The sequence below is a fragment of the Eptatretus burgeri genome, chromosome 6 (genome assembly GCF_056783735.1).
Source record: "Eptatretus burgeri isolate ZD-2024b chromosome 6, Ebu_testis_v1, whole genome shotgun sequence".
NCBI lineage: Eukaryota > Metazoa > Chordata > Myxini > Myxiniformes > Myxinidae > Eptatretus > Eptatretus burgeri.
Window position 1 is genome coordinate 28,802,372 of NC_140966.1, and position 9,356 is coordinate 28,811,727.

Genomic DNA, 9,356 nt, shown 5'->3' on the forward strand with positions numbered 1-9,356 from the left:
TTTTGGCGATGTTCAAATTTTAACACTCGTTTGCATGGCGACGTGTGACGTCACCGCTGAGACGTAATTCCGTCATGACATCATCGGTCAGTCGGTGACGTCACCAATGAGACGTAATTCCGTCATGACATCACCGGTCAGTCGGTGACGTCATCACGTCTGTCGTCGACAGACCGTCACCGTTGAGAGGCGTAATGCCACTCCTCGAAAACAGCGTTTGCGATGTGAAACCTCTTCTGCACGTGCTGACCTCCTCAGAAGGTGAATTTGACACAAATAATGTAACAAGAAACATTTTGTATTTAAAGTAAAGATTTATTTTTTTCGATATATTTCTGCTCCTGTTCAGTCTCGGCCGATATCATGTTAAACTTGCCCCATCAGACGCCAACCTTCCAGTCAGACTCGCGGACTCCATGACCATAAACAAATCCCAGGGCCAAACATTTGGTAAACTCGGAATATCCCTCCCAGTCCCCGTGTTCTCCCATGGCCAACTATATGTTGTATTTTCACGTGCAAGAGCTTCCTCCTATATATCTACCAAAGTGGACAATAATTCCTCACAAGGACGAATCAGCAACAAGACCCTCACCCAAAATGTCATCCACAGGGAGGTTCTTGAGAAAACTAAGGACAGGTAACCATAGCGCATCACATCCCTCATGACCCTCCACAGCTCCCATAACATCAACTATTATGTCTCATCCACCTTTTGCCATCCATTGCCAGTATATTTGATCATGCTCAGTATATGCTCGTAATTATTTAATATCCGAGTCACCCACTCCTAAAATCTATATTAATATTTTGGCACGTCCCTTTTTTTGTTCCACCATCAGATTTTTGTTACTGCATGAAATGAAACAAGCTTTGACATGTATAGTTATGATTATATATATATTATATTATATTAATATTTTGGCATGTCCCTTTTTTTGTTCCACCATCAGATTTTTGTTACTGCATGAAATGAAACAAGCTTTGACATGTATAGTTATGATTATATATTATATTATATTATATTAATATTTTGGCATGTCCCTTTTTTGTTCCACCATCAGATTTTTGTTACTGCATGAAATGAAACAAGCTTTGACATGTATAGTAATGATTATATATATATATATATATATATATATATATATATATATATATATATATATATATATTATATTATATTATATTATATTATATTATATTATATTATATTATATAACATTATTTTGGCATGCCCCTTTTTTTTGTTTCACCATCAGATTTTTATTACTGCATGAAATGAAACAAGCTTTGACATGTATAGTAATGATTATATATATATATATATATATATATATATATATATATATATATATATATATATATATATATATATATATATATATATATATATATATATTTTATATATTATATTATATTATATAACATTAATATTTTGGCATGTCCCTTTTTTTGTTCCACCATCAGATTTTTATTACTGCATGAAATGAAACAAGCTTTGACATGTATAGTAATGATATTATTGTCTTCCTAACGAGGCCCCTCAAAATTCGTTTTGATGATTATGGTCGTTAAACAGTTCATGTTCTCCATTTGCAAAATGGGAGGAATTATTGCACAAAAAAAGAAATAAAAATGTTTCCCATTTTTTAAAGGACCACTTAGTTGAGTTCGTAAAACCTTTTGTACAGTATGTTATTATTAATCACTATACGCCAGAGTAAATTGCTCATGTTATTGAGCTGTCAATAAGCTATCAATCATAGACATATAATAAACTCACTTGAGTATTCATATCTCTATTTCAATGCGTAATATCAAGCGGTACCCTCATGATGACCTAATAAAACCGGTCTCGATGTCCATCCGTCCATATATCTGTTCACAATCAAACCGATCGTGATGCATTTTAAGGCTTTCCGAGAACTTTGGAGAGATTACCTACACTCCCGCACGGCGCTGTTTTTATTATTCCTCCTGCACTTCATTAGAACACAGGTCGTGGATGGATGCGCAGATCCCAGGAGAACAACTATAACTGTACAGAACAATTCATATTATCGATGGATAAAAATGATATTTAATTGATATTATAATAAATTGTTATTTAAAATATCTTCAAATTTTGTGAGTTTTTAGTTTGTTGTGAAATATTAGGTCCTCGGGTCTCCGCATAGTGGCGTACAGACTTCGGTCGTACTTCTGTTTACTACCGTAGAAAATCACAGAACCATCCGATCGACATGCTGTTAACAGTTTCAGAATCAGCTAAAATCTACAAGATATGAATATGAAGAAGAAACTGATCCTGCCAGCTAAAATCTACAAGATATGAATATGTACACGAAACTGATCCGGCCTTTTGGATCACTTTTAAGTAGGGTGCCCAGTAATTTTAATGCACTCTATGGATCCTCCCGAACTCACGAATGGTACACGTTGTGTAGTCACTAAACTACGTGGTAATGTCATCGAAGTGGAGCGACTGCGGGACAGTCGAAGGAGAAAACCTGTGTTGTGGTTGACGAAATTCGCAAACCACCATTCAGGTCCCGTAGGTGAGATATCTCTGTAAGTATATGTGTAGTTAGCCCAAACCCGTTGTTTAGAGGGAATAAATGTCATTCATTCGGGCTGCGACCCTTTTAGATAGCCGTTTTTCTTTTACTATCTTTATTTTGGACCAACCGCCATTACTACCACCACAACCACCACCAATCGCATCTCGACAACCACAGCCACCTTCTCCAGAACCGCCTTCACAACATCCACCTTCTCCACAACCGCTTTCACACACCAACCACCAACCGCAACGCCGCTTCACAACAACAGCAACGCCAACAGCCACGACCTTAACCGTCACAACTCGCCCTCGCAACCATCGCATCACCGCCATTCCCGCGCCGCTTGTGGGCACCGATACTGGACTCGTACAGGGCGCGCACCGAGCAGCGGGTGCAAAAACACCAGCCTTTCCGAGAAATCGGATCAAGAATGATTCACGCCCACTTCTGTTTCGTCCTATCGTCGAGCGTGGGGCGATTTGGCCCCGCCTCCAGGCGCGTCGGAGTATAATCGCTATATGCAGATTCGCGGATCAAGAATGATTCACGCCCACTTTTCCTCCGTCCAATGGGGAGCGTGGCTCCGCCCCCGAGCCGTTCCTGATCCAAAAATCTGCATATTATTTCTCCTGTCGCACTATAAAGCGCCGAGCGCGGAGCGAATCAGGGCACTTGGGAAGAGTTGATAGTTTTGAGAGAGTTGAGAAGAGGAAAGAGTTGGAGAGTTGTGGCGGCGGCGAAATCAGTCGAGAGAGTGTCTGTCGGGGTCCGGAGAGGCTGGAGAAGCCAAGAAGCTTTGTGGAGGTCTGCGCTCGTGTCAGAGTCGGGGAGCTGCGGAGAGGGGAGGCCGGGAACGCGGTCGAGGTCGCAGTGGAGTCGCTCGTCGCGGGACCCAAGCCAGCCAGATATCCTCCACCCCCCGAGCATCAACAACCCCCCCCCCCCTGTTTCACCCCGCGCTGAGATAGTGTGAGAAGGGGACCCCGTTCCCACCCCATTCCAGGCAGCGCCAGCGAGGCCCGCGGAGTCGGGACGCCGCCGCCATTTTGCGGCTCATCACCAGACGGGTAGGCTCGACGTGGTCTCGGCCCCAGGCCCGTCTGCCCCCTTATCGTTGAGGGTGGCTGCCTTTTTCTTTTGCTTTGGAGTATATGTGTTGTCGGCGCCGTCTGTGAAGTAAAACTGTGTCAGTGTTGCCGTGTGCTCGCGTAGACGGTAGTACATCTGCATTGTGTTTCTTTTGTTGCATTTGCTTTTTGTGCAGAATTGTCGTGTTACTTTTACATTTGCTTTTGGTGCATAATTGTTGTGATTGTATATGTGTGCTTTCCGTTTGCCGCGGAATAAATGTGCTTTATGTTGAACTGTTTTTCCCGTTTCGCTTCGTCTTTTCTCTAATTGAATCTCCATCTTACTTCACGTAAAGGGTTGGTCGTGGGCTAAATACGCCCAATAATTAATCTAACCGTCGAGGTTGACGATAACACCACTCGGTTATCCCGATAGTACGGAACGGGTCGCTTAAAGTGGCCCGTGTCCGAAGTCGACCTGCGGCGAGGTGCGATCGCCCGGTCTACCCTCCGTGTGGGTACTTAGGTAGGTCGAATTTGGCGAGCAACCCTATCCCACACGGGGGGCCGATTGGCACGATCGTGGTGAGGCCGAAAGGCCCACCCGTGACTAGTTCCCGGCGTTAGTCCGAGAGGGTCACGACGGGATTGTCCGTCCGGTGGGCGACGTGCCACGATTCGAGTTACGTGGCCGCTCGCACGCCGGCGGGCGCGAATCCGCAACACCTGAATGATAATCAATGGATAAAAATGATAAAATATATTGATAAAATACATTCATGTTATCTGTCTTTTACCATATGTTGCCAGTGGCGCCCGTCGAAGAAGGGCACCTTTACTCGTATATTATATACACTGATGAGTCACGGTGATTTAACGGGTTGTTCGAACTAGGTCACCGTCCAAAGATCCTTTTACAACGATGTGTTCACTTACGAAGCTGCTTGCTTGCACTTGCTTAGCAAGCCGTTCCTTATCAACGGCTTCAAATGGAGTCCTTGATTGAGTGCTCAGGCAACTTGGCGAGTGAAATGTTTCAGCAGCGTCATGTACTCGATAGAGAGGGACGAAGGTCCTGAAAAGGGGACATCAGGTTTCATTCTGAACATGGGCACAGCACAGCACAACACAACACAACACAACACAACACAACACAACACAACACTGCATTGCACTGCACTGCACTGCACTGCACTGCACTGCACTGCACTGCACTGCACAGCACAGCACACCATAACATGGTTGGGTCACATGACTGTTTTACCATGCCCCGGAGCACTCATGTATGTATTATCATAAACTAATAATACATCTCATTCCCCCCCCCCTTCTTTTTATTTTTATTTTTGGTTCATGAGTCAGTAAGTGACCACTATATTCATTATTTGTGTGTGTGTCTGTCCCGAGCAGAGCTCCATGGGTTTTGATCCGATCCTGATAAAATTTGGGTGGGAGGTTTATTTCATGATCTCGTTGTGTTTTCCTGAGAATGGACGTGGTGCGCCCATTATGGGCGGAGCCACGTCCAAAAAACATGTTTTACGGGGTAGCCGATTTCAACTTGTATCTTCTCCGAGGGGGTTTGTCGAATATTGCAGGGGTTTCGGTATTTGGTTAGCCCAATGGCACCTGCGTAGCCCCACGGAACTCAATTTTCATTTTCGTCCCAAGGTCAAGGTCACAAGGTCACGAACATAGAAAATTTCGAATTTTCACAAAAATCATACGACCGCCCAAACTTTGAGAGCTGGGATGACAATATTTTTATGCATAATCTTGAGGTCATTCCCCACCTAAAGTCTTGAAACCATTTTGCTCTATCTCGAACACCTTGCCCGTGGCGCCACCTTCAAGTTTGTTTTTACGCTGATTTTATCAAAGTATGGATAATCCGAGGAGTGCGAAATGCCATATAGCCTATATGACGTTGTATTCTTCCTGGAATGCTCCAGAGGAAGTTTTGCACCAAAGGTCATAATCCTTGACCACCTTTAAAGTTCACAAAGGTCAACTTTTCAAAGTTGTGTGAATCGAACCAGGTTTTCGACCTTCTTCGACGAAATATCTCCAATAAGCTAGAGCACGTATCCCGTTTCCTTATTTTAATGCCCACAACATTGTTTTGTGACCTTTAAAGGTTATGCAAAGGTCTAATTTTGAAAGTTGTTGAACGAAACTGGGTTTTTGACATTTTGCAGCTAATAACCTGTCACTCGAACCACATCATGTTGATCATTTTTAAAACTTCGTCAAACATTATCACATTGTCTCATCCTTGACTTCTGAAAAAATCAACATCATCAAATACCGCCCGTGAACCATTGCCGTCTCCAGACTTGTTATCTTTCTTTTTATTAATCAAAAAAAATTTTTTTTTAAACAAATCAAGACCCTCAGGAGGTTTACAGATATACGAGCTGATGTTCTAAGGGCTAGTGGAGTATTGTCCTTGTTTACAACTGCTGTAGGTTTCTCAATAAGGGGTAGTCGGGAAGGAGTTCAGGTGCATTGATGGGTGAAAAGCTTTCATGAGGAAACACCTCAGGTTCAAACGCAGAAAGTGTTGATATAGGAGTGGGTGACAAAGGTACTTGAGCCGGTTCAATGCTTGGTTCCCCATGACGTAAGGTGAGTTGTTGAACATGTTTTCGTATACATCTACCATCACACAACTGAACACGAAACATCATTTCACCAATATTATTGATAATGTTTCCAGATAACCACTTGGTTCAACTTCCGGAGTTCAACACGTGTACAATATCATTGATCTGGAAGTTGAGGTATACAGACGTTTGGTCGTGATTACGTTTCTGTTGATACTTGTTATTCTCGACTTGGAGAGTTACGTCCGGGTTCACCAATGGTAACTGTGTTGTTAATTCATGACCCATCAGAAGCTTGGCAGGCGAGGGACCGGTGGCTTGACATGGTCTGGTGCGGTCGATGAGCAATACACAAGCTCGACGAGATTGAATGGAGCCTTCCTTGTCACGGCTTCAAACACAGGTGCTGTTGATTCTTGATGATGCTGTTGATTCTTCAAACACAGACCATTCTTGATGATGTGAATAGCACGTTCTGCTTGACCATTGCTGGCAGGTTTGTAGGGGGCAGATGTGTAGTGCTGAATGCCATTCATTTTACAAAAGTTCTGAATCTCTGAACTCGCAAATGACGATCCATTATCTGATACAATGGAGTTTGGAATACCATCTATTGTGAACATGGCATGTGGAGTTTCAATTGTTCCAGCAGAGGATGAGGATGGTACCACGAGAGCTTCAATCCATTTGGAGTGGGCATCAACTACGATAAGGCAAAGCAACCCTTGAAATGGACCAGCATCGTCGATGTGTAGTCTGGACCATGGTTTTGATGGCCACGACCACATGGCCAATGGAGGCAGCGGCGGTGTCTTGGCATGGGCTTGACAAGTCTAACAATGGCATGCACTGGACTCCATGTCACTGTCTAAACCATGCCACCAAACATGGGTTGGGACCATAGCCTTCATGGTGACTCTGCCTGGATGGGCATTGTGGAGTTCACTGATAATATTTCTGTGGAGTTTAGGCGGAATTATCACTCTGCTACCCCAAAGCGGACAGACTGCATTAACACGGAGCCCATCCTCCCACATGAGGTACGGTTTCACTCCTTCCAGTAGTGATGCCCAATTACCTGACATAACACAGCGTTTAACTTGTGACAAATCTGGATTGCTATTGGTAGCACAAGCAATCTGCTCAGCGGTTACGGGCGCCTCATCGTGAATGACGTTTGCAATGAGATGAATGATATCGTCAGATTGTGGAGGTTCTGGGATGATTAGGGAAGCGGCAAGCGACTGGGCACGTTAGCACAGTCCATTTCCTTATCTGGGCAGTAAACCAATGAATAGTCATCACCGTCAAGGGTCAACACCCAACGTTGCACACAACCTAATGATATAGGCAGAATGGCTCTGGTTTCTCCCAAGAGACATAACAAGGGTTTGTGATCAGTATTAATGGTAATATTGTTGCGAATCTGGAAGCCTTGAGCACTCAACATACAGGTCCGATAGAATAGTTATATCGGTAAGTATGTGTTTATAGTTAGGGTCCTTGTCCCTCGTTTAATGGGCGAATAAATGTACCTGCGCTGTGAGTTACTTTGATAGTCAGGGTTTCCTTTCATTTTTACACCCCTCATAACTATGACAACGCCAGCATCACCTTCAACTCACTCTGGCCGACGCCATTGCCTACGTGTGTCAGCACGTACGTGGGCGGAGCCCCAGTGACAGGGCAACGAGCGATTGTGCGTGCCAAAACCGTCCAGTGAGGGAGGGTGGAGGCGTCCCTCCCCCTCCCCCCCGAGACAGGGTGAATAAGGGTGCGGCGTGTTCGGACCACGTAAGCTGGAAATTCAGAGATCCTGCCTCTAACAGAACCGCAAAGGGTGCGCGCCATCTTTCGGAAGGAAACAGAGGAGAGGTTTGGTTGCCAGGACGAGTGCCGAGCAGAGCTGAGGAGGTTGATCGCGGCTCGCCTGTGTCTGGATTTGGCTCGCCTCTCGATGGTGCCCGGTTCGAATCAGCTCGAAGACCACACAAAGTGGACAGGTCCGAAGCAGGCTCTGGTCTTCAGCTCGCCTTTCCCTCCGAGCTGGAGGCCTCAATAAAGGCTGTAGCCACCATTTCGTGTGTGTGTGTGTGTGTGTGTGTGTGTGCGTGTGTGCGTTGGCTCGAAGATGCAGAGGCTCGACGGTTGTGCTTAGTTGAGGCAGGAAATTACCAAAGTACGAAATTACCAAAGTAAGTCAACATACCCAGGAATGCACGAAGTTCTGAAATGTTTTCTGGCCTTGGTGCATTCGCAGTTGCTTCAACTTTGCTCGGAGAGGACAGAATGTCTTGACAGATTTGATGACCCAGGTATTCAACTTTAAGTGCCATAATGGAACACTTCTCATGCCTTAGGCGTAACCGAGCTTGTGGCAGCCGATTGGGGACTCAGTTTAGGTTCTCGAGTTGTTCACTTTGTGACTTGCCATTAACTAGTTTGTTAGCTTGGAATATGATTGTCTTTGGTACAGTTTTCAATAATGTCTCCATCTTGCCTTGGAAGATTGGTGCAGCAGAGCGTATGCCTAATGGGCATCTGTTGTACAGGGAGAGTCCTCTGAGTGTTGATGCATGTTTTGGGCTTCGAATCATCATTCAGTTCCATTTGAGCATCATAGGCATTGGTCAAGTCAAGCTTGGTGAATGTCTGGCCACTCATGAGAGTGGTGAACAGATCATCTGCTTTGGACAAAGGGTCGCCATCCAACTTTGAATAGTGGCTGATCGTCGTTTTGTTATCCCCACAAATGCGCACTGTTCCATCTGCTTTGAGTATTGGAATGATAGGTGCTGCCCAGTCGGAGTACTCGACTAATGAGATGATGCCCTCGCTCTGCAGGCGGTCAAGCTCACATTCGATCATTGATCACATCATGTCGGGCACAGGTCTAGCCTTATGGAACAATGGCTGAGCATCTCCAGAAACATGAATCCTCATTTTGGGCCCTGCAAAGGTGCTAACACCATAGCTGAACAGGCCAGGGCACTTGTTAAGCACGGTATCGCATCCAGCATCAGAGTTGGTGACTCTGTTTAAGTCACTCAAATTAAGTCTGATTATTCGTAACCAATCTCGGCCTAAGAGGGTTGATCCTTCTCCATACACAGTCA